The sequence below is a fragment of the Geotrypetes seraphini genome, chromosome 12 (assembly GCF_902459505.1).
Source record: "Geotrypetes seraphini chromosome 12, aGeoSer1.1, whole genome shotgun sequence".
NCBI classification, from domain to species: Eukaryota; Metazoa; Chordata; class Amphibia; order Gymnophiona; family Dermophiidae; genus Geotrypetes; species Geotrypetes seraphini.
The window spans coordinates 117,699,456-117,722,419 of record NC_047095.1 but is presented as its reverse complement, the minus strand read 5'-3'; positions in this window follow the sequence as shown (position 1 = coordinate 117,722,419).

The window sequence follows — 22,964 nt, the reverse complement described above, 5'->3', positions numbered from 1 at the left end:
TCATAGAGCTTTATGGTTATAGAAACAGAAACATGATGGCAGATAAAGGCCAAATGGCCCATCCAGAGCATCCACTATCTCCTCCTCTCCCAATTGGCTAAGGCTCTTAACATTTGCATCTCTTCTTCCTATTGGCTAAGACTCTTTACACCTGCATTGTGATGTCATAGAGCTTTATGGTTATAGAAACAGAAACATGATGGCAGATAAAGGCCAAATGGCCCATCCAGAGCATCCACTATCTCCTCCTCTCCCAATTGGCTAAGGATCTTTTTTGGTTACCAGAGAGTGAAAGTTCTCAGCCCACCCGCGAAGAGAATGACGTGGCTTTGGTTCAACCAATGATCGGAAACCATATCAAAACAAAGAATTTCACGTCTGCAGAGTGGCCAAAATAATGCTCAGAACTGAGGAAGCTAGTTGGCTGGGCTGAGAACTTTTCAGCACCCCCCCCCCCTCGTAGCAAAACAAAACCCAAAACGGGGAAGCATTCACCTGGTGCGCACTAAGATATTTCTCATGCACATATCTGAACGATTAGTCGACAGGTCTGTTCATGTGAGGATGGTGCATTTAAGTGAACTGCTGCCCTGAGGAATGCGCCCGCTTTGTCATAATCTCGTCTTTTTGGGTGAGCTGGACTCCTCTGCAGCGCGATAATTGTGCGAAGTGTGAAACGCCACAGCTCAGAGTGCGCTGGTGAGACTGACTCAATGGGCTGGGTCAGTGGCTGACTGATTCCTCGCAGTTGCATCCTCAGAAAAGAAACCGGATTGGTTAAAAAGGTTTGTTGAACGTAGCTAAGGCATGCCAATTAGCATTTGTAAACACTCATCCATTTTTTATAATAGCTCCACCGCTGGCAAAGTGTGTCAAGATCCTCCCTCATTCTTTTAAAAACTCTTCTGAAAGGAGGTGTCGGTGTCTGAAAAGTCCTCCTGCTGAAGAATTCCCACCAAGTTGTTTATATTTGATGGTTTATTCAAATGTTCTGTACCGCCCTTTGCGGACGAGCAGAGCCGGGCGGTGTCCAGTCTAAAGTGAGAAAAGGTGAAAAGAATTACAGTGCTTGAAAGGACATAGAAATGCATCCACAGAAAGAGGGAGTAAAATAAAAAAAAATGGGGGGTGCTGCACTGATCATCATCAGCGGAAAGCCTAAGTGGGTGCCACAAAGTGTGAATACAGCACAAACGGCTGATAAGCGGATCTTCTTAAGGGTGAAACAGGCAAAGGGTGAATACAGCATGGGCAGCTGAAATATGGATCTTTTAAACGGCCCTGGCAGCACCACAAGATACATTTTTAAAAATTTGAATATTGTACACCTTGTTCAAAAAAATACAAAATTTCATATAAATATATGGCCTGATATTTAATCAGTGGCATTGACTATCCATGGAGCAACAAGCTATACCAGGAGTGGGCAACTCCGGTCTTCGAGGGCCGGAATCCAGTCAAGTTTTCAGGATTTCCCCAATGAATATGTATTGAAAGCAGTGCATGCAAATAGATCTAATGCATATTCATTGGAGAAATCCTGAAAACCCGACTGGATTCTGGCCCTCAAGGACTGGAGTTGCCCACCCCTGAGCTTAGCCTCTCATTCTGATTTCATTTTTTGCGTGATATTGTTATTATTATTATCATCATTATTATTATTATATTAATAAATTAAAATCTTATCCCCCCTTTTATGAAGCCATAATTACTACGCTCATAGAATTTCTGTGAACGTCGGAGCTTTTACTGCTGCGGCCTGCGATAAGAAACCCTAATGCGGCTTCGTAAAAGGGGGGGGGGGTTATTATTTGGATTTTACTGACAAAACCTCAGAGGAAGATTATAGAACTTTTGCTCCAAACAAAATAGGACATTTTAATAAAGGCCCCGTTCTGTTTCATGACATTTTGGCTTTTAGCAAGTGGTAAATCCATGAGCACTCCTTAGTAAAGTGGAGGCATGGCCTAGTGCAGGGGTCTCAAATTTCCTCCTCGAGGGCCGGAATCCAGTCGGGTTTTCAGGATTTCCCCAATGAATCTGCATTTAAAGCAGTGCATGCACATAGATCTCATGCGTATTCATAGGGGAAATCCTGAAAACCCGACTGGATCGCGGCCCTCGAGGAGGGACTTTGAGACCCCTGGCCTAGTGGGTAAAGCAGGTGCCTCAGCACCCTGAAGTTGTGAGTTAAATTCCTGCTGCAGCTCCTTCTGACTCCTTCATTGCCCTAGGTACAACATTAAGTACCCATCTGAAATATGTAAACTGCTTTATCTGTTGCATATAGCCCAGGCTAATCTATCAGAAGATCAATGCTCCAATTACCAACCAATTGATAACCTCCCATTCATTGCCAAACTGAAAAAATTGTACTCAATCAACTCTCAGACTTTCTAGAGAAAACCAACGTCTTCCATCCTAACCCAACAGGCTTTCGCACTAATCACTCCACGGAACTATCTCTGATAGGCCTCACCACTTCTAATGGAGAATATAGTTTATGAGTTTATGAGTATACAGTATGCTGTACTGTTATTATTTATTCTGTACGCTGTTTTATAAACTGCCTAAACATGTGCTAAACGAAAAATACTAACGCAAGCTCTATGGAGGCTAAAACCACTAGCGCACCTTAGTAGAAGGAGCCCTAAAGGGTATATAAATTTTTTAAATAAATAAATAGTACTTCTTAAATAAAATATAAAAAAAGAAAATTTTATAGCAAAAAATCTTTAAAAATTTCATTGGTGTGCTTATTTCTTTAAAACTTAATAAAAAATAAAGTAAAGGAAAAAAAATATATATATATATAACTAGGCAGTGATAAGATTCAATCAACCAGAGAAAGGAAAATGGTAAAACCAGAGGACATAATTTGAGGTTGAGGGGTGGTAGATTCAGGGGCAATGTTAGGAAATTCTACTTTACGGAGAGGGTGGTGGATGCCTGGAATGCGCTCCCGAGAGAGGTGGTGGAGAGTAAAACTGTGACTGAGTTCAAAGAAGCGTGGGATGAACACAGAAGATTTAGAATCGGAAAATAATATTAAAGATTGAACTAGGCCAGTTACTGGGCAGACTTGTACGGTCTGTGTCTGTGTATGGCCGTTTGGTGGAGGATGGGCAGGGGAGGGCTTCAATGGCTGGGAGGGTGTAGATGGGCTGGAGTAAGTCTTAACAGAGATTTCGACAGTTGGAACCCAAGCACAGTACCGGGTAAAGCTTTGGATTCTTGCCCAGAAATAGCTAAGAAGAAAATAAAATTAAAAAAAAAAAAATTTTGATTGAATCAGGTTGGGCAGACTGGATGGACCATTCGGGTCTTTATCTGCCGTCATCTACTATGTTACTATGTTACATACTAAATTACTAAATTTACAAAAACTCCCTAGATACTATCTTGTAGCGTTGAAATCAATCAATCACTGAAACTCGGGAGGGGGGGGGGGTACAAACTCAAACCTTAGTCACCAACGCACACTCTAGGTCTGTTTCAAGAACGAAATGCCATTTAAAACACAGTAATAGCAAGAAAACAGGCACTGGTATGCTACAATATTCAACGTTGTACCACTGATGGCCATTGCAGGGATCTGCCACCACTTAGAAAGACAGGCACTCTGCTTCCAGCTTTACATCATGACCCCTTTGTCCTGGAGCTTCTTATTCTACAGAAAGTATGTTGTTTTTTTAAAATTTTAATTCTTTATTCATTTTCAGACTTAACAAAAAGTGTGACAATATGTCCAAACAAATTAACAATAAATATATCACTTAATAATCATCAATGGTACAAATGATATGCTCTTATTTCCCACCCTTCCCACCCTTTCCTATCATATAATCAAATACCTTGTACAATATGTAATAATAAAATTACTTCCTCTCCCCTCCCCCCTCACAATTGAACTTGTAAATTTAAGGGAAAAAATGTCATCTAATCAGTACAATACTTTGTTAATGGCTCCCACACATCTTGAAATTTCCTGAAACATCCTCGCTGTATTGCAATAAATCTTTCCATTTTATAAATATGACATAAGAAAGTCCACCAGAAATTATAATTTAATCTACTCCAATTTTTCCAATTATACATAATTTGTTGAATGGCAACCCCAGTCATTATAAGTAATAATTTGTTATTATTTGTAGAAATCTGACTTTTTGCTCTCATTGCCATACCAAACAGCACAGTATCATATGATAATGCCACTGGGTTGTCTAATAAACAATTAATTAGGTGTTTTAATCTGATACCTTAGCATTTTGGATTTTATCACATCGTTGTCCATGACCATGCATGCCAACTCTCTGTAGAAAGAACGTTCAACACAAACTCTATTCCTTTCATCGTTCCTAGATTTAAATAAAATAGTTGTTTTTTTTTCTCCAAGTTTATTTTATATTTCATATACCACATTGGTAATAACATTTATGCGGTTTATGTGTTAAAAATAAAATTTTAAAATGAAACAGAAAATAGAAATACATTGTCTGTAACAGGATAGATATAAATTTAAAGTTAGAGTTAAATAAAATTTGTGAGAGCTTGGTTTCAGATTGATCTCTACAAGGTCTGCTCTGATCATAGTTATTATCCTATCAACAGAAAGCATCTCTGAATAGGAATATTTTTAAATGAATTTTAAAAATTTGAGGATAGGTTCCTTTCGGATATAATTTGGAAGGGCATCGAATAGATGTCTATGTAATATGTATGTCTGATGGTATAATAGGTAGATTCCGTTGAAGAGAACAAAGAGTACAGGATCATAAGGAATTAAATAATTTTCTATGTAGAAAGGCAATCGGTTAACTCTACCTTAGAGTCCATGAGTATGTACATTTTTTTTAACGTGAATAAATGATCAACTTTTCAATATTAATTTCTAAAAATGAGATTCCGGGTTGCCTGTCCTCAGATGTCAAAGTGAATACAATTGTATCCCGTTAATCCTTTCGGAAGGACTGGAAATATCCAAGAGTTATTCAAAATGCTGGTCATTGAAGACACACATTCATCAGGAATGCTTTTTCTCCACAGGCAACATGTGAAAAAAACGTGCCATAAAAATATAATTAAAGCCTTTTCATGAGTGGTTTGGGAAATTAATAATGTGGCCTGCATGGTTTCTCTCTAGATTCTTTTATGGTTTGTCATTAAGCTTTCTGTCTTCTCTCTCTCTCTCAATTTAACTAATTTACCTAATTTAGCTACTTAGCACAGAAATGACTCTATGATGTGATGTCTCATACTTCTGCAAAATGAAAATATTTTTGGCTAAAACCTGAGTCACCCACCGGAGGACTTACAGAAAGGAGAGGACAGGGTATAAATGTGCCAGTTTCAGAAACAGGGATTATGAAGTTTCTAAACATTGGTCAAATATATTCCTCTCTGGGAGATTGAGAATAGGAACATTTGTTTGTAAGAGACTGTGCCGCGGATGGGAAGCACCATGGATACATCTAAACTTCTAAGGACTATAATTGTTCTCATGCTTCTGTGCATTTTCAGGGCAGGTAAGTGAGCTTCGGTAATGAAATCTACCCAATTCGCATATATGTTGTTAGAATCCTGTGCCAATGTATTTTGCTTTTCTTTAAAGAGGCCTAGTAGATGGGTTAGTCCACGTATAAAGGTAATGCACCAAAATAAAACAAAATAAAGCAAAGATATAAGACGATACATCTTTATCGGACTAGCAATACATTTTTTTTGATTAGCGATCCCTTCTTGTTCAGATCAAGAAAAACATTCAGAGGCAGAAATTCTTCTGCCAAAGCTCCTGATAATCTAATCATTTCACTCATGGCCTACCCAATAATTCTAGGTGAATTTATTATCTTTGCTGCGGTTCTTTAAATTTTGGTCACAAAAATATTTGCTTATTGATAGCTACTAATGACTGGGAGTCAATTTAGAGCGGTTTACATGAGCTTCTGTAATGATGTTACAATACCCGAGCTTCTATAAAGGTGTTACAATGCAGAGTTAACGTTTTCTGAGATGGTTTTCAATACAGACACATTTATGCCACAGTCAATCATCCTACGTATATACACATATAATACTAGTATCGTGTATTTGCACACGTAATATCTATATTTATATTTTTAACAATAGTCATGCATATTTAATTCATATAAATACATTTTGTCCCGGATTCTCTAAACAGTGCTGTTGTCGGTGGCTGTCTAAAAAAATGCCTGCCAATCAAGTGTCAATCGCACGACAGAAACCATTTAAAGAATTGCGCCTCTGGCAAACCTAGGCGTCAGAAATGTAGGCCAGGGTTTTTGAGGCCTAAATTTCTGGCATCTACCTTTGATGTGAATCACGCTTCCAGAGCAGCCATTGTTTAAAGCACCAGTAGGCACCTTGTAATTGTTCTTAAGTCGACTTTTAAACAGCATTTCCCTCTTAAGGCGCTCTTTATAGAATACGGGTCACTCTTTCTGTTCCTAAAGATAATACCCCATGTTTTAGAGTCCTGGATAATATATTCTATAACAAGAAATTCCAGGCTTAATTCCCTTCATCTTAAAAGTTTATAATCCATGTTACCCTGCTGGGCCAGAAAAAGAAAATAAAGATTTCTATTTAGAGTACATACATGGAGTGCAGGTTTGATGAGTTTCCTCACTCATTTTTAAATTTTTCTCTATTTATGTAATGTCCCCTCATTTCAATACTGAATTTTCTGGCATGGTGGATTGTATATAAAGAAGTGTAGTTTTTTACGATGGATCTTCGAAAGGTTTCTGCACTTTTACGCTAGGTTTTACTAAACCGCGGAAGAGTTTCTTACCGTGGACCAACGAGGTAAATGCTCTAACGTTCATAGGAATTGAATGAGCAGCGAAGCATTTACCTCACCGCCCCACAGTAAGAAGTTCTTCCGTGGTTTAGTAAAATGAGCCCTTTTTTAAAAAGAAATACTATTTATTAGATATCTCAAAAGCAACCCTGTTTTGTGATACTTTTTTCCCAGCATCCTACTAACTCCTTAATGCCATCAGAAAAGAATGCTTTTAGTTGAGCGTGAAAATATGAAAGCGCGGAAGCTTTTTGAAGAACCCTTGTACATTTTGCTTAATTGTTATTTTTTTTTTTGCTGATAATTTATTCTTTTCTTGATGTTGCAATCAAAAAATGAACACGTATAAAAAATTCTTCCCAAACTGAAATCCCAAATCTTGCTGCTCTAAGCTCAAACCTCCTGGTGGAGATGGACAATCCTTATTCTCACCCCCTGCTATCAGGCTACCCCTTAGTCTTATAAACCCAGTTCCTTCACCCTCTCCTCATGGGTCGTATTTTCCAGGCATCTCCTCACGCCTGGCTGTCTTCTGTGTTATGTTATATTAGTCTTATATCCCGATGATGTTGTGTTCCTTCTTTGAGCTCTTGATATGTGAGGACCAGGACAGAGTTCCCAAAAAAATTAAGGATGTTTATTATTTTATTATGTATGTATCTGCTGTGACCCGCTCTGTATGAGACGGGATACAAAGGAATAAACTATAAAACCTTTTCCTTTGATGCTGATGCTCCATTTGACAGATTAAGACATCGTTACACAGACTCCAGCCTGTCTGCAGGGGAGTTCTAGGGTTTTCCTGTCTCATTTGATTGGGGTGTAGCCACTCTTATGCTGGAATTTTCCATCAACGCCTAACTCACCTTACACTAGGAGAGGGTCGTTTTCAAAGCTATTTATACAAATAAATAGAGACTTTTTGCATATAAATCATCTACCTGTAATCATGTCTGATCCAGATCGTACAATGAATCAGCAGGCAAGATTTAGTATCAATATTTCTCTGTTCCCCTTTTAAATCTAAGGTATAAAAGTTTCATGGAAAAAAAAAATAAATCAATTTTTTGGTAGGTAGCATAGCTTCCCAATAACAAATAGACACAATTGGGATATTTTGGCTTATTTGATTTCATGCCAGAAGATAATGCCTAAAATGTGACTGTTGGATGTGCGAGATGCTATTGATAAATGCTAGATCCATTTGAGATAAGTGGAGGAAAAGCCTAGGGGCAAGTGCAGTAACCTGGGGAATTGGGTTCAATTCCCCCTGCAGCAATTTATGACTTCGGGCAAGTCAATTCAAGTTTCAAGTTTTTCAAGTTTTATTAAATTTTGATTTTACGCAATATCAAATATTTCAATGCGTATTACATAATTGAAATGTACAATAAAAAAAACTGGGGTGACAAATACAAATAAGACAAAATTATACAAACTAATCATTATGTATTATTAATACAAACTGAAACAAGTGGGTAAAGAAAAAATGGAATTACAATTTAAAAAAAAAATAAAAATAAAAATAAAAATTTTTTTTAACAATTAAGGTTTATACATAAGGGTAGGGTAGGTGAGAAAAATGATGAAGGAAAGAAAGAGAGAAAGAGAGAAAAGGAAAAAAAATAAAAATAAAAAAAAAAGATGTTTTGCATATTTGATTCCTAAAGGATAAATATTGTGTTTATAATCATTATCTATTTATGTATTGAATGCATCTGTTGCCTCAGATACAAAATAAGTATCTGTCTAAGATACATAAACTGCTTTGATTGTAACTACATAGAAAAAGCAGTAGAGCAAGTCCTTTATCCTTTACAATCAAGCTATCATGACATCATTGATGAGGTTGACTCTTATTGGTGGAATGAGGCATTGTGACATCACAATCTCAGCGCTGGTTACCAGAGCCTGAAACTCTTCACACTAAGGGGGGAAGTTAGCAACACAGGCCACGAGGAGTGGCCTAGTGGTTAGAGCAGCTGTCTCAGCACCCTGAGGTTATGAGTTCAATTCCCACTGTAACTCCTTGTGACTCCAGGCAAGTCACTTGACCCTCTATTGCCGCAGGTACAAAATAAGCACCTGTATTTAACACACAAACTGCTTTGATTGTACCCACAGAAAGGTGGTATAACATAAAATAATTATTTATGAATCGCCATATTTTTCAGTTCAAAGCAATGTAACCCAACCCCCCTCCCCCCAAAACTGACCATTATTGGAGAAACTACAAAGTATTCAGTCACTAACATATTAAACAATTCAGCTTTTAATAACTTTCTAAAGTGCACATAAGAAGTAGAATTAACAAGTAGGGGGCGAAACTCAGGGTCCCCCGAGAGCTGCTTGGCAAGCAAGTTGCCTGCTAACATATCTTTTGTGCGAGCAACCTTTCGCCGAAGGAAAAGCAAAGAAAGAAAGGGCTTCGTGATGCATGTTCTAAAAGATGCAAACAAAACTGCGTCAACTAAATATTTTGGCGGGAAGCCATTTAAAGCTTTATTAAAAAAAAAAAAAAAAATGGCAGCCCTATCCCCTTTCTTGCAAAGTTAGCAAGCAGCCAGAAGTCAGTGAAAACACAGTCACAGATGGAACCTGAAGAGTCTAGATCAGTCTAATTTCATTGATTGCTTCGTTCGGATGGTTGAAGTCATGGGAGCTAACTTTTCTAAACAATTGGGGAAGCTGATTCCTATGGCTGGAGTTAATCATGTACAGATATGAAACAAAACAACAAAAAAAAAAGTAAAAATACTGAAATCCAGAGCAGCAAAAGATTTTGTAAACAGCGAGAGACACCACTTTTCCATTCCATATTAAATTGATCCGGAGCAATACTTCCAAACCTTTACAAATGCTCCGCGCTCAAAACGGACTTATAAACAGCATGGCTACAGTCTTCATACAAAGTTTGATCTTCAGAAGCCTCGGAGGTGACTAGTTTCACACGAGCTGTTCTGCCCGTGATTCACCTAAATCTTCGTAGGTTTCACATGTTGCTTGATTACATCCTCATGAAACACCAAAACCTTTTTGTAAACCAACCTTGCACAAATTGAGGTTGAGATAGACACGAAAGAAAGACATGGGATGGTTTCCCGCAGTTATCCGCGGAGGGTCGGGGACAAATTCTGTCATGCTAAACTAAACTATTGGGTGTTTTTACAAAGATGCGCTAGGGCCTTAACGCACGGAATAACCGCATGGGCTAGTCGCTACTGCCTTTGTAAAATGAGCCCTAAAACTTAAGTTTATAGACTGGGTCATCCCCAAGAATATGGAGCTCGACTCGGTTAACAGTCATAAGTTTGATAATAACGACTGATTAAAGAAGAGGAATAAAGCCCAGAAGTCATCGAGATGACATTAAAAAAAAGATTCATTCGCTTAAGAAAGGCGTGTCCCTTTATAGAGACCAGGGCCAGATCACCCCGACACGGGCCGTGTTTTGCTCTCGCTGTGTCAAAAGCTGGTCCCAGTTTTCTGAAAGATGCCGTGGCTTTTGGCACAGCGTGAGCGAGACACGGCCCATGTCGGGTCGCCGGTCCCTAATAAGAGACGCGTCTTTCTTAAGTGTCTATCTCAACCTCAAGCTGTAAGGGATTGTTTTCCAAAACATTTGGGTGTTTCACGAGAATATAATCGAGCAACGTGTGAAGCCCATGAAGATTTAGGCGAATCTCGGGCAGAGTGGCTCGTGTGCGAAACTAGTCACCTCTGAGGCTTCTGAAGATCAAATGTTGTATGAAGGCTGCAACTGTGCTGTTTATAAGTGTGTTTTGAGCGCTGAGCATATGTAGACATTTCTGTTCTACAGCACAGAGGGATCTGGACAAATGCACTTATTTGGGGGTTCCATTAAAAAAAAAAAAAGAACCCGCTATTCTGCTCTAGTTTTCCAAAATGTAGTCGTATATAAGAGTTCATTGCTACTTACCCAGTGCACTTCCAAACCTCCATCTATCAAGGACGAAACTGACTGTCTGAGAGCAGAGAATTAACTTGAAAGCTCTGAATTCAGGGATTATAGCTGCAGGGCCAGGAGGTGCTTGCGTGCAGATGTGACAGGGAGGGACCTGTCTGCCTTTTGCTCTGTTTTCCAGCTGGTAATAGAAGCACGCCACACTGTCTCCCTGATGCATCCTATTTTTAAAGTACAAGAAGGTCAGGTCTGTGCCGCGGGTCTTAAGCATTCAGGTACCTGGATGGAGCACAGACTCCTCTATGGCTCTCAATTCAGGTTATAGGTAAAAGGTTATAGGTAAAACACTGTATTTTGTGTTGCACTTGCAATAACTGCAGAGTGGAAGTGGAATGCAATGCACGGGATGTGTTTTCCTTCGACAGTTGATATTATCAGGCAAGGAGAGTTTGATGAGGTACAGAGTAGTATCCACTAGGGCAGGGCTGACCAAGCCAGTCCTCGAGATCTAAAGGCAGGCCAGGTTTTCAGGATATCTACAATGAATATGCATGAGAGAGATTTGCCTGCACTGCCTTCTTGGTATGCAAATCTCTCTCGTGCATGTTCATTGTGGATATCCTGAAAACCTGGCCTGCCTGTAGATCTCGAGGACCGGAATTAGGCAGCCCTGCACTAGGAGTTCTTAAAAGTTGCAAATGAGGTTTCCCTTATAAATATGTATGAATAGATTTGCAGGGCCACTACTCTATGCAAATCTCTCTCTTGCATATTCACTAGGGATAACCTAGAAACTCCACCCATTTTTCATTCCTTAAGAATTCAAAGTAAACACCTTAGGAATAAAAGGTCAGGGGTGTCAAAGTGCAATCCTGGAGGTCCTCAAGTTACTCTGGTTTCTAGGATACCCTTAATGAATATCCATGAGTTATATTTGCATACATGCAGATATACCTCATGCATATTCATTAGGTATATCCTGAAAACCTTGTCGTTCACACCCCTATAGTACGTGACAGCACGTTGCTGATGAGGCAAGGAGAGGAGTCGTGCTCGTAAAAATAAATGATGGGGGAAAAGTGAAGAGCCAGACTGGGCACAATTGCTTCCCAATGATGGGGAAAGATTAGGGAGAGAGCTGAGCCTGATGGCTCCCTAATACGAGCCCTGCTGAGAAGGAGTAAGGAAAGAGGTTTGGCAGGCCTGTTTTAGAACTGGTTGCCACCGCTGTATTGTGTTAGAGGCTAACTGGAGGCCAGTGTTAAACATGCGAGTCCCCGTGCAGCAACTTGGAAAGGGGCCTTAGAACTATTGGCAGACTGTGCCTGTTTCAGAATTCGGCAAGGTTGGCTCCCCTTGTGTCGTGGACAAGACGCTTGTCTTGGTCCTTGATGCTGCTCTTGGGTACGCTTGAGCTAAACTACAGTAGTCTCCATCAAATGGGGCCTCTGGTCAAGTCAAGGGTGTTGGTTAGCAGGCAGGGCAAGAGATGGTCCGAGGCCTGTGTGCTTTCCATTCTCACTCTCCCATTATAGGACTGGCATGCTCGGGGAGTTCTAGTGTCATCAGATGGAGGCATGCCACTGACTTCAGCATTCCAGCAGCAGCACAATGACCTTTAGGGTTACCAGACATCAGGGGAAAACCTGGACGTGTCCTCTTTTAAGAGGACTGTCCAGGTTCCCGGATGAACTTTCCAAAACCTGGCAGTTTGTCTGGGTTTTGGAAAGCCCCAAGCTCTGGCTGCATCTGGAGGGCCTTCAACAAGCATGCGCATCCCCCCATGCTGAAGGCCCCCCCCAGACACAGCCTGGAGAAAAGAGATGAGGCTGGAGGCGGAATGGGGCGGGGCTGGAGGCGGAGTGGGCAGGGCTGGAGGCCGAACAAGGTGGAGCTGGGGCAGAAAAGGGCGGGGCCACGTATCTGGGCTTGTTCATCATTAAATATGGTACCCCTACAAGGAGGAAGGGAGCAGCACTGGAACCAAATTTCTTTAGCTGGCAAGGCTTCGGCATTTCCACCAGCATAAGTACTTTGAACATGCATGGGGGGAAGGGGAGGAGGGAATGCATTGTCTCCCTCCCCCCTCAAAATGCAGTCCTATCCGGCTGATTAGTTATCCGGGTGCTGGCATTTAAATTGGTTATGCCTGAATAACTTTCAGGTCTGTCCTTACCCCCGAATTGCATCAGTACTAATTGACAATTGCCGCGACAGTCAGAATTCCTATTTTAGCAGCACTCTCCAGCTAATTGCTGCTAAAAATTAGCGTTTGGACTGGGCAGAGCAATTGGACCGGGCAGGATCTCTCCTGCCCGACTAAATCACTTTAATATTCAGACAACTGGCCATGGGCTAGTGTGAAAAAAATAGGACCGCTATTTATGCTGGTTAGGTCTGAATATCAGGACTTAACCGCCCCGCCCCTGGAATTCCCCCGGACATAGCCAGCTTTGATTTCAGCGCTAACCAGTAAATTGTCAGCTACGGTAACCGGTTAAAAGCTGTTGAAACCGACCAAGTCGCTCTCTACCGTGAATTTTCGAAAACAAAAGGGAGAGCGTCACAATTGGTACAAAATGCCGCAGCTTTGGCTAGTAATGGGAGTTGACAGGACGGCACATATTACGCCAATTCTGAAACAATTAAATTGGTTACCAGTTGTATTTTGGGTGCAACATAAAGTTGTTTCTGTGGTCCGTCAGACTATCTATCATAAAACACCACGGTACTTTCGGCAAGTTGTGGCACTTTATAAGCCTAATAGATCTTTACGATCCGAAAATCAAAAGTTATTCATTCCAATATCGCAGGGAAATTCGGCAGAAACTAGAGCAATGACTTTCTGTATGGCTGGTGTCAAAATGTGCAATGCCCTGGTGGGCCAATTGCGACTCTGTGTAAGATACAGTTAAAAACTCAGCTGTTTCTTACTGCATTTTTGCGACATATCAGTTGACATTGGCAGAGAAGAAATTGTTTAATTGCGTAGATTATATGATATGGTTTGTCTTTATCTTATGTATGTTTTAACTGATGTAAACCGTTTAGATTTTTTTGTAGACGGTATAAAAAAAAAAAATCTTAAATAAATAAATACCATATATTTTTCTTCCATACCACAAGTTTCGACTAGGATTCAGGGCGGTTTACAATAAGATTCTCGACCAGAGATCGTGAGCAACGAATGACAGATTAATGAGATAGAGGGTTGAGTTTGTATTACTGGTTTGAGGAGAAAAGGTGGGTTTTTAAACTGTTTTTTGAAGATGAAACATATGCATTTAGGCGCAGGTATAGTAGGAGGTTATTCCATATGTTGGGCCCCTTGATTTGCTTTCAATGACAGCTGGAAGATATTTACCTTTCATGCCTGATCTAATTCTATTTCCTTCAGAAATTGCAGGGAAACTTCTGATTGAAAACAGAAGGAAGTCAGAAAGTGCTTATATCAAAAAGTAAACTGACCTCACTTAAAGCCTGTCTATGGAGATTGATGAAAAATTTTTAGAAGTTGCTCAGAGACATGAAACTCTTCAGGGAAGGTGTATACCCCCCTAGGAGTGGTACGGAGTTTACCTTCCAGTCATTGCAGCTTTTTCTATAGTGATCACGCTCCAAGCCAGGAAAAATAGAGAATATATCACAGTCCTTTTAAACCACTTCAAAACATGATGGCATTCTTTGTATGTTTCATAAAAGCAAACCTTTTATAAAGCTAAGTAACATTCTTACAATTCACCTATCTCAAGTGACGTTTGCTTTTATGAAACATACAAAGAATGCCATCATGTTTTGAAGTGGTTTAAAAGGACTGTGATATATTCTCTATTTTTCCTGGCTTGGAGCGTGATCACGATAGAAAAAGCTGCAATGACTGGAAGGTAAACTCTGTACCGCTCCTGGGGGGGTATACACCTTCCCTGAAGAGTTTCATGTCTCTGAGCAACTTCTAAAAATTTTTGATCAATCTCCATAGACAGGCTTTAAGTGAGGTCAGTTTACTTTTTGATCTAATTCTATGGCTGAGAAATCGATAATATTTGCATTACAAGATCTCCCACTGCTTAAACATAGAAGCCATGGGACAAAAAAAAGCAACATCAAATTAACAAATAACTACATGACATGACAAAAAATTGAATGTTAAATGTCTCCTTGCTTTCACAGGTGGACAATCAACCACCGACACCACTACCACACTTACTACCACATCTACAACCCCCACCACTACCACATCTACAACCCCCACCACTACCACATCTACAACCCCCACCACTACCACATCTACAACCCCCACCACTACCACATCTACAACCCCCACCACTACCACACCTACAACCCTCACCACTACCACACCTACAACCCCCACCACTACCATACTCACAACCACCACCACTACCACACCGACAACCCCCACCACTACCATACTCACAACCACCACCACTACAACACCCACAACCATCACCACTACCACACCAACAACCAGCACAGCAACTACAACCACAACAGCCAGTACAACTGCAGATACCACCACTTCCACTACCACTGCAACAACTGGAACTGAAACCACAACGACTGGAACCACAACAACTGGAACTGGAACCACAACAACTGGAACTGGAACCACAACGACTGGAACTACAACAACTGGAACTGGAACCACAACGACTGGAACCACAACGACTGGAACTGGAACCACAACGACTGGAACTGGAACCACAACGACTGGAACTACAACAACTGGAACTGGAACCACAACGACTGGAACTGGAACCACAACAACTGGAACTGGAACCACAACGACTGGAACTACAACGACTGGAACTGGAACCACAACGACTGGAACTGGAACCACAACGACTGGAACCGGAACAACTGGAACTGGAACCACAACGACTGGAACCGGAACGACTGGAACTGGAACCACAACGACTGGAACCGGAACGACTGGAACTGGAACCACAACGACTGGAACTGGAACCACAACGACTGGAACCGGAACAACTGGAACTGGAACCACAACGACTGGAACCGGAACGACTGGAACTGGAACCACAACGACTGGAACTGGAACAACTGGAACTGGAACCACAACGACTGGAACCGGAACGACTGGAACTGGAACCACAACGACTGGAACCGGAACGACAGGTACTGGAACGACTGGAACCGGAACAACTGGAACTGGAACGACTAGAACAACTACTACTGTGAAAGTCACTGGATCCACAATGACTACCTGTGCTTCTAGTAAGTCACCTTCTTGGTTTTGGACATCTTGATTCCTAATTATCATGCCTAATGCCACTGTTCCCTCTAAGCTGAGCAGAAGTCTCCACCTACAGTCCTGCTAATTGGGGGGGGGGGTGTTGTCTCTTTTATTATTACTTTTCCATGGCACTTTTCAATTATCAGCGCCGATTAAGCTTAATTGAAAAATTAAGTTAGATGCCTAGGTCAGCTAGACCAGTGGTTCCCAACCCTGTCCTGGAGGAACACCAGGCCAATTGGGTTTTCAGGCTAGCCCTAATGAATATGCATGAAGCAAATTTGCATGCCTATCACTTCCATCATATGCAAATCTCTCTCATGCATATTCATTAGGGCTAGCCTGAAAACCCGATTGGCCTGGTGTTCCTCCAGGACAGGGTTGGGAATCACTGAGCTAGACGTACTGGTCCGGTACCTAACTTCAGATTTCATTTATACAGTCTGGGTCTATGTGTAAAATTGTACATGCACGTTTATAGAATTAAGGGGTAAGCAAACCCTCCCCGACACAGCGCGGCATCATCTTTGCTCACTGCCGTGTACGTGATCTTTGTCCTCTGCAGGTTCATGGTTCTAATTACGATGCTCCCTATCTTTTCGTTACAGGTAATGGAAGTTCGTTGCCAAACTGGGCTATTGCTCTAATCACCTTGGCTTCCGTCCTGGGTCTGGCTCTGCTACTCTGTCTCCTGTTCTCGGTAAGTGTTGACGGCTGAAGGATGAGAGGCAGCGTCTCCATCTGGGTTCAGTTTGTGCACACAACAGGAACAAACTTTGCTCCTAACATACAGTATGTGGAGTACGGATCTCAGTCTCAATTTAATGCTAATGTTCACCTCAGCATTTGAATTCCATAAGCAGCCTTTCAAGACACACTTAACAAATCTTTTAAATTATGCTTTTAAATTTCTGTCTCTTTCTCCTACATTTCCTTGATCTCTCAATGCGTTAAAGCGCAGTAGGGAGCACCAAGAGGGTGAGAGGGGTTCGTCTTGCTGTTTTAATATGGAAATTACGTACTATTAGGCCCTATTTTGAGGCTGCCGCTTTCAAAACTTTTGTTCAATCATTACTTTTGGGCCTATTGGACTATTGTAATAGAGTCTATATGAAAAGCACCAAGAAAAATCTGGCTAGATTGACCTTGGTGCAGATTCTCAAGGCCCAGCAAAGAAGAGGACGCAGATCTTTGGGCACCGGCACCAACGCACAGGACATGCCGGTGCTGGTGCCGGTGGCCAGATGGGGGTAAGAAGCGTGTTCGGGTGGGTCTGGGGGATTTCAGATCGTGGCGGGGGGGTGCCGGATCGCGGGAGGGAGGGTGCCGGATCGCGGGGGGGGGGGGGGGGGGGGGCGGCCGCTCGCAAATCAAGGCAAGCTCGGTTTCCGAGGCACCGATTTTGCGAATGTTTTGCTCGTCTTGCAAAACACTCGCACACCGGTGCACTCGTAAACCGAGGTACCACTGTACTCTTGCTTATCAGGCAGCATATCATGACAAAGATTTCCGATTCCTTTTAGCCAGTTCCATTTCATATGAGCACTTTAGAAAGCTGCTGAAAACTTATCCCTCTTCTAAATTTCTGACAAATTAGTTATCCCTGTATTCTTCATAAAATGATTTGTTTTCTTTTCCCTAGCATAATCTTTTATAAACCGCGTAGAACTTACGGTTATGCAGTCTAGAAATTTGTTGTTATGTTACATAGAAACATAGAAACATAGAAAAGTGACGGCAGAAAAGGGCCAAGGCCCATCAAGTCTGCCCACTCTATTGACCCTCCCACCATCCTAACTACCCTGTGAGAGATCACACTCTGATGTCCCATTCCCTCTTAGAGATCCAACATGAGCATCCCATCTGTTCTTAAAATCTGGCACGCTACTGGCCTCGATAACCTGTGCTGGAAGCTCATTCCAATTACCAACCACTCTTTCGGTGAAGAAATACTTCCTGGTATCGCCATGGAACTTCCCGCCTTTTATTTTCAGCGGGTGCCCTCTTGTGGCCGAAGGACAACTCGCCTGAATTTGAGCATAGGCCACAAAATCTGGAGTCTCAAGCAGAATTTAGAAAGCGCAGGGGCAAAAAACTGCCAGTGGAGGCTCTGGGGAAACGCAGAGAGGTCGGGGAGCTGAAAAATTCAAAAGGAAATGCAAGAAGAGTAGAGAGCACTGAGGTAGAGAATCCTGGAGGAAACACTTGTAAATCAGAGAGCATGCCAGGACCAACAGTGCTACAGACAAAAGGCCGTTCCAAACCTAATGGATTTTCCTTCTTCTGTTTCAGCTCCCATCTTGCAAGAGTTCCAGTGAAGATGAATGCAACCCTGGAGGCAGCACATATTTTCCACACGTGGGCTTCGGATGTGGCGACGGCCGGAGATCTTCCATTCCCAACTTCAGGTCTGACTGCGGGCGAATGTCTGGGATCACGCTCGATGAGCTGGGTGGATCGTCAAGGCCTAATTGCGGAAACCAGCCAAGGCCCACGTGCGGCTTTTAGGCAATGCCGGGACTCTCCAGAAATCGTTTTAGGCCGCTTTGGCCACCAGCCTGCGTTCACTCGGGGTAAATGTGGAAATCCACACACTGTTATCAGGAGGACATTTGAGCCCATCGATGCTGTGGACACGATTTTCCGGAAATCGATATGGCTCTTTTAGGGAGGAAGTTATCAATGTAGGCTACTATTAAAGATCGTTTATTAAACCTGATATGCTGCCATATTTGCGGCACAATTCAAGACGGTTTATTCGTGACTAGGTCTCAATGTAAAAAAATGAGACCTGGGCTCAAATACCACAGGTTAGTGGTCAAAATCACATGTCTTATCGGTAGCCACGCATGATAACTCCCTCCACCCCCCTAGTGTAAAGAGTTTCAGTCTCTGGTAACCAGAGCTGGCATTGTGATGACATAATGCCTCATTCGACCAATGCCTAAGAGCCAACCTCAGCAGTGATGTCACAATGGCTTGATTGCCCTATACTTGGCTCACTTCTGATATTGTTATGTCACAATGCCTCATTCCACCAATAAGAGACAACCTCACTGGTGATGAACTGAGTCTAGGACAATCAAGCCGTTGTGACACTCACAGATAGCAGTGATTTCTATTTCTATAGACATTTCTCTTTTTTTTAAATAGAGGGGAGCTATCAAAGTTGATTACTGTTAAGATGGGTTATTTTACTTTTAATCCTAGATATTAGTAACTTGGTCTCACTGCATAAAATGGGATCTGTGCTATCATGTTAGTGGTACAATATTGAAATAGAACATTAACTCCTTCCGTTACTAACTGCGTAGCGCGGAGGTTTAGCGCAAGCAGCGGCGGTAACTGCTCCGACGCGCCTAGGAATTCTACGCGCATCGGAGCCGTTGCCGCCGCCGCCAAAACCCGCGCCGTGCGTTAGCAAAAGGAAGGGGGCGACGGCAGAAGATGGATAAAATCCAAGGAAAAAAAAAATGTTTTTTAAACAAGAAATGTCTTTAAAAGGTTTTTGTTTTTAAAAAAAAAAATACCAATATATTGACCTCCTGATCTTATTAGCCCCCTCTTTTACTAAGGTGCGCTAGTCGGTTTAGCACACGCTAAACGCTAACGCATCCATTATAGTCCGTGGATGCGTTAGCGTTTAGCGTGCGATAATATTTGGCGCCCGCTAAATCGATTAGGGCGTGTTAAATCAGTTAGCGCGCACCAAAACAGCTAACGCACCTTAGTAAAAGGACCCCTAAAATAGAGAGATCATTCCAAATTATAAGAACCTGATGAAAGCACGCCTTCTATTGAACAAACGATCTAATCGTCTTTGGTGAGGGGAATTATAAGATAGAATTGCTCCCGTACAATATGGCCTGGTCTTCCTGCTAGTAATGAAATCAGTTCCTCTAAATAATATGGCACCAGGCCATATAGAATATTAAAAATCATCATACAGAGCTTAAAATAAATCCTTGCATTTACTGGCAACCAATGTAGTTTGACGAAACTCTCTTGAGGACACTGTTCCCCCCCAAAAAATGGTGCTATTAAAAAAAAAAAGAGTTTCCTGAATACAATCAGAGCAAGCCCTAGAGGAACGAGGCATAGCCATGCTATGGTCTTGTAGTAATCTGAGCGTTCAGACCGGAACATAGCGAACGGCACGGCAGATCACTCTAAATTTTATTCAAAATTCAATGGGCAGCTGGGGGTTAAGATCTATAACGTGGCGCGATATGCTCGAATTTCCGAGCATTTCCTAACGGACTAATTGCTGTGTTTTCAGATTAGTCGTTTCTTCAAGTTTAGGAAGGGGGCTTTCTGGGCTCATTTTGCACATTTGATTTAATTAAAAAAAAAAAAAAAAAAAGTGCCACACTTTAAACAGTTTTTAAGCCGTGAAAATCACGGTCACACGTGCCAAGAAGTCAATATTCATCACTAGTTAACCGGGTAGCTCCTACCCGGTTAACTAGTGCTAACCGAGTCCCCACAGAATATTCAACGGCTGCTAAATAATCTGACTGCCGTGATGGTCCGGGGGCGGAGCTGGGTGTTACCCGGTATTGCCGATATTCAGTGGCAACCTTTCCGGTTAACTTGGCACAGCAGAATGGCTGCCCTAAGAGGCCCTTTCACTAAGGTGCCCTAGCCATTTTGGCGTGCGTTAAACGCTAACGCATCCACGATATTCTATGGACGCATTAACATTTAGTGGGCGCTAAATCGGCCAGCACACCTTAGTGAAAGGACCCCTAAGTTAACTGGGTGGTTATTTGGGCACTACCACGGAATATAGGCGATATCGGATTAACCCTCAACAAGCCAGCGAGCACTGATCCAGATTGGAACGCTGACCGCCATGGGTTCAACTCTGACCCATGAATTTTTTTTAAGGCGATGAATGTAATGAGCACATCCCTATAGGCCCTAATAGGTTCCTTTCTTCTTTGCAATGGTTGATGTAGAAATAATATGCTTAATAACAGATGATTTAACAGATGATATATGTAAAAGTGCAATGTTGATAAATATTCTGTATAATATGTAGGTCTACAATAAATAATTTATGGAATAATGACGTGTATTGTGTCCCTTAAAATCATGTCAACTCCAACTTTTCTTTGGCGATGGGCCAGATTCTATAAATGGCGTCCACATGTGGGCGCTGGAAAAAAAAAAGCGCTAAGCATTATTTTACAAATGACGCTGTGAGTTTGGCACTGCTTATAGAAGCCCGGTATATAGCCTCACAACCTACGCCTTTGCACGGTCAACGGTATCCATTTATCATTTAATAAGCTAGATATACCACTTTAGTTGCAAAACAAATCAAAGCCGTTTACAATAAAGCCCTTGTTAAATGTGATAAGAACTCCATAGTTTAAAAGGAAAATAACAGTTATTCCAGATTTTAAAAAAACATGCAAAATCTTGCGCTTCATGCATTCATGATCTCGCGCTTTTTGTCACTATGCTCCGTCCGCCCCCCAGGCAATCGAGTAGAACCCTAATTTGTGGGAAATCCCTGCTCGAAAAAGTATGTTTTCAGTAGGGGCATTACATGAAGGACAAAGGCCCGTGGCTAGGCAGACTTGCACGGTCTGTGTCCCGTATATGGCAATTCGGTTTATGACGCACTGGGGAGGGCTTCGATGGAAACTCCAGTAATTTAGAACAGGAGGAAGGTGCTGGGCGGACTTTTACGGCATGTATCCCGCAAATGATGTGATTGTTTGGATAGTCTAGAGCAGTGGTTCCCAACCCTGTCCTGGAGGAACACCAGGCCAATTGGGTTTTCAGCCTAGCCCTAATGAATATGCATGAAGCAAATTTGCATGCCTATCACTTCCATCATATGCAAATCTCTCTCATGCATATTCATTAGGGCAGTGGTTTCCCAACCCTGTCCTGGAGGAACACCAGGCCAATTGGGTTTTCAGCCTAGCCCTAATGAATATGCATGAAGCAAATTTGCATGCCTATCACTTCCATCATATGCAAATCTCTCTCATGCATATTCATTAGGGCAGTGGTTCCCAACCCTGTCCTGGAGGAACACCAGGCCAATTGGGTTTTCAGCCTAGCCCTAATGAATATGCATGAAGCAAATTTGCATGCCTATCACTTCCATCATATGCAAATCTCTCTCATGCATATTCATTAGGGCAGTGGTTTCCCAACCCTGTCCTGGAGGAACACCAGGCCAATTGGGTTTTCAGCCTAGCCCTAATGAATATGCATGAAGCAAATTTGCATGCCTATCACTTCCATCATATGCAAATCTCTCATGCATATTCATTAGGGCTAGCCTGAAAACCCGATTGGCCTGGTGTTCCTCCAGGACAGGGTTGGGAATCACTGGTCTAGAGTGAGCTTCGACGGCAGCTCCGGTAGTTGGAACCGAAGGCATCAAGTTTTAACAGTAACTCCTGTTCCAGCCAGACTTCAGTTTAGCACCCAGTAATATCAAAGAAAAAAAGACGATTCAATTTAAGTATGAATTTTTAAAATGAGTGTAACCGCTGGGCAGACTGGATGGACCATTCAGGTCTTTATCCGCCGTCATTTACTAGGTGACTATGTTAGCGCATGAGATAAAGGATAGTTTTCAAAGCAAAAAAAAATCGTGGAAGGGAATTCCTAAGCACCGGAGCCAGGAAATAAAATGCAGTCGATCTGTCTGATTGTCAGCGAGCTTTACAGGGATTAGGAAGGACAAGCCTGTTGTTGGTGAGAGAACCAAGAGTTCACAGGTGTGTGTGTGTGTGTAAGGAATTATAATCAAAGCTAGATTGGCAAGATTACCAGTATGTAAACTTTTATCCTAAATTCAATTGATAGCCAGTGTGGACAGGCAAGTAAAGGTTTAGCCCTACAGAAAATCCTAGTGGCCATATTTTGAAGTGGAGACGTTTCAAATTTGATTTCATAATTTATTTATTTAATTT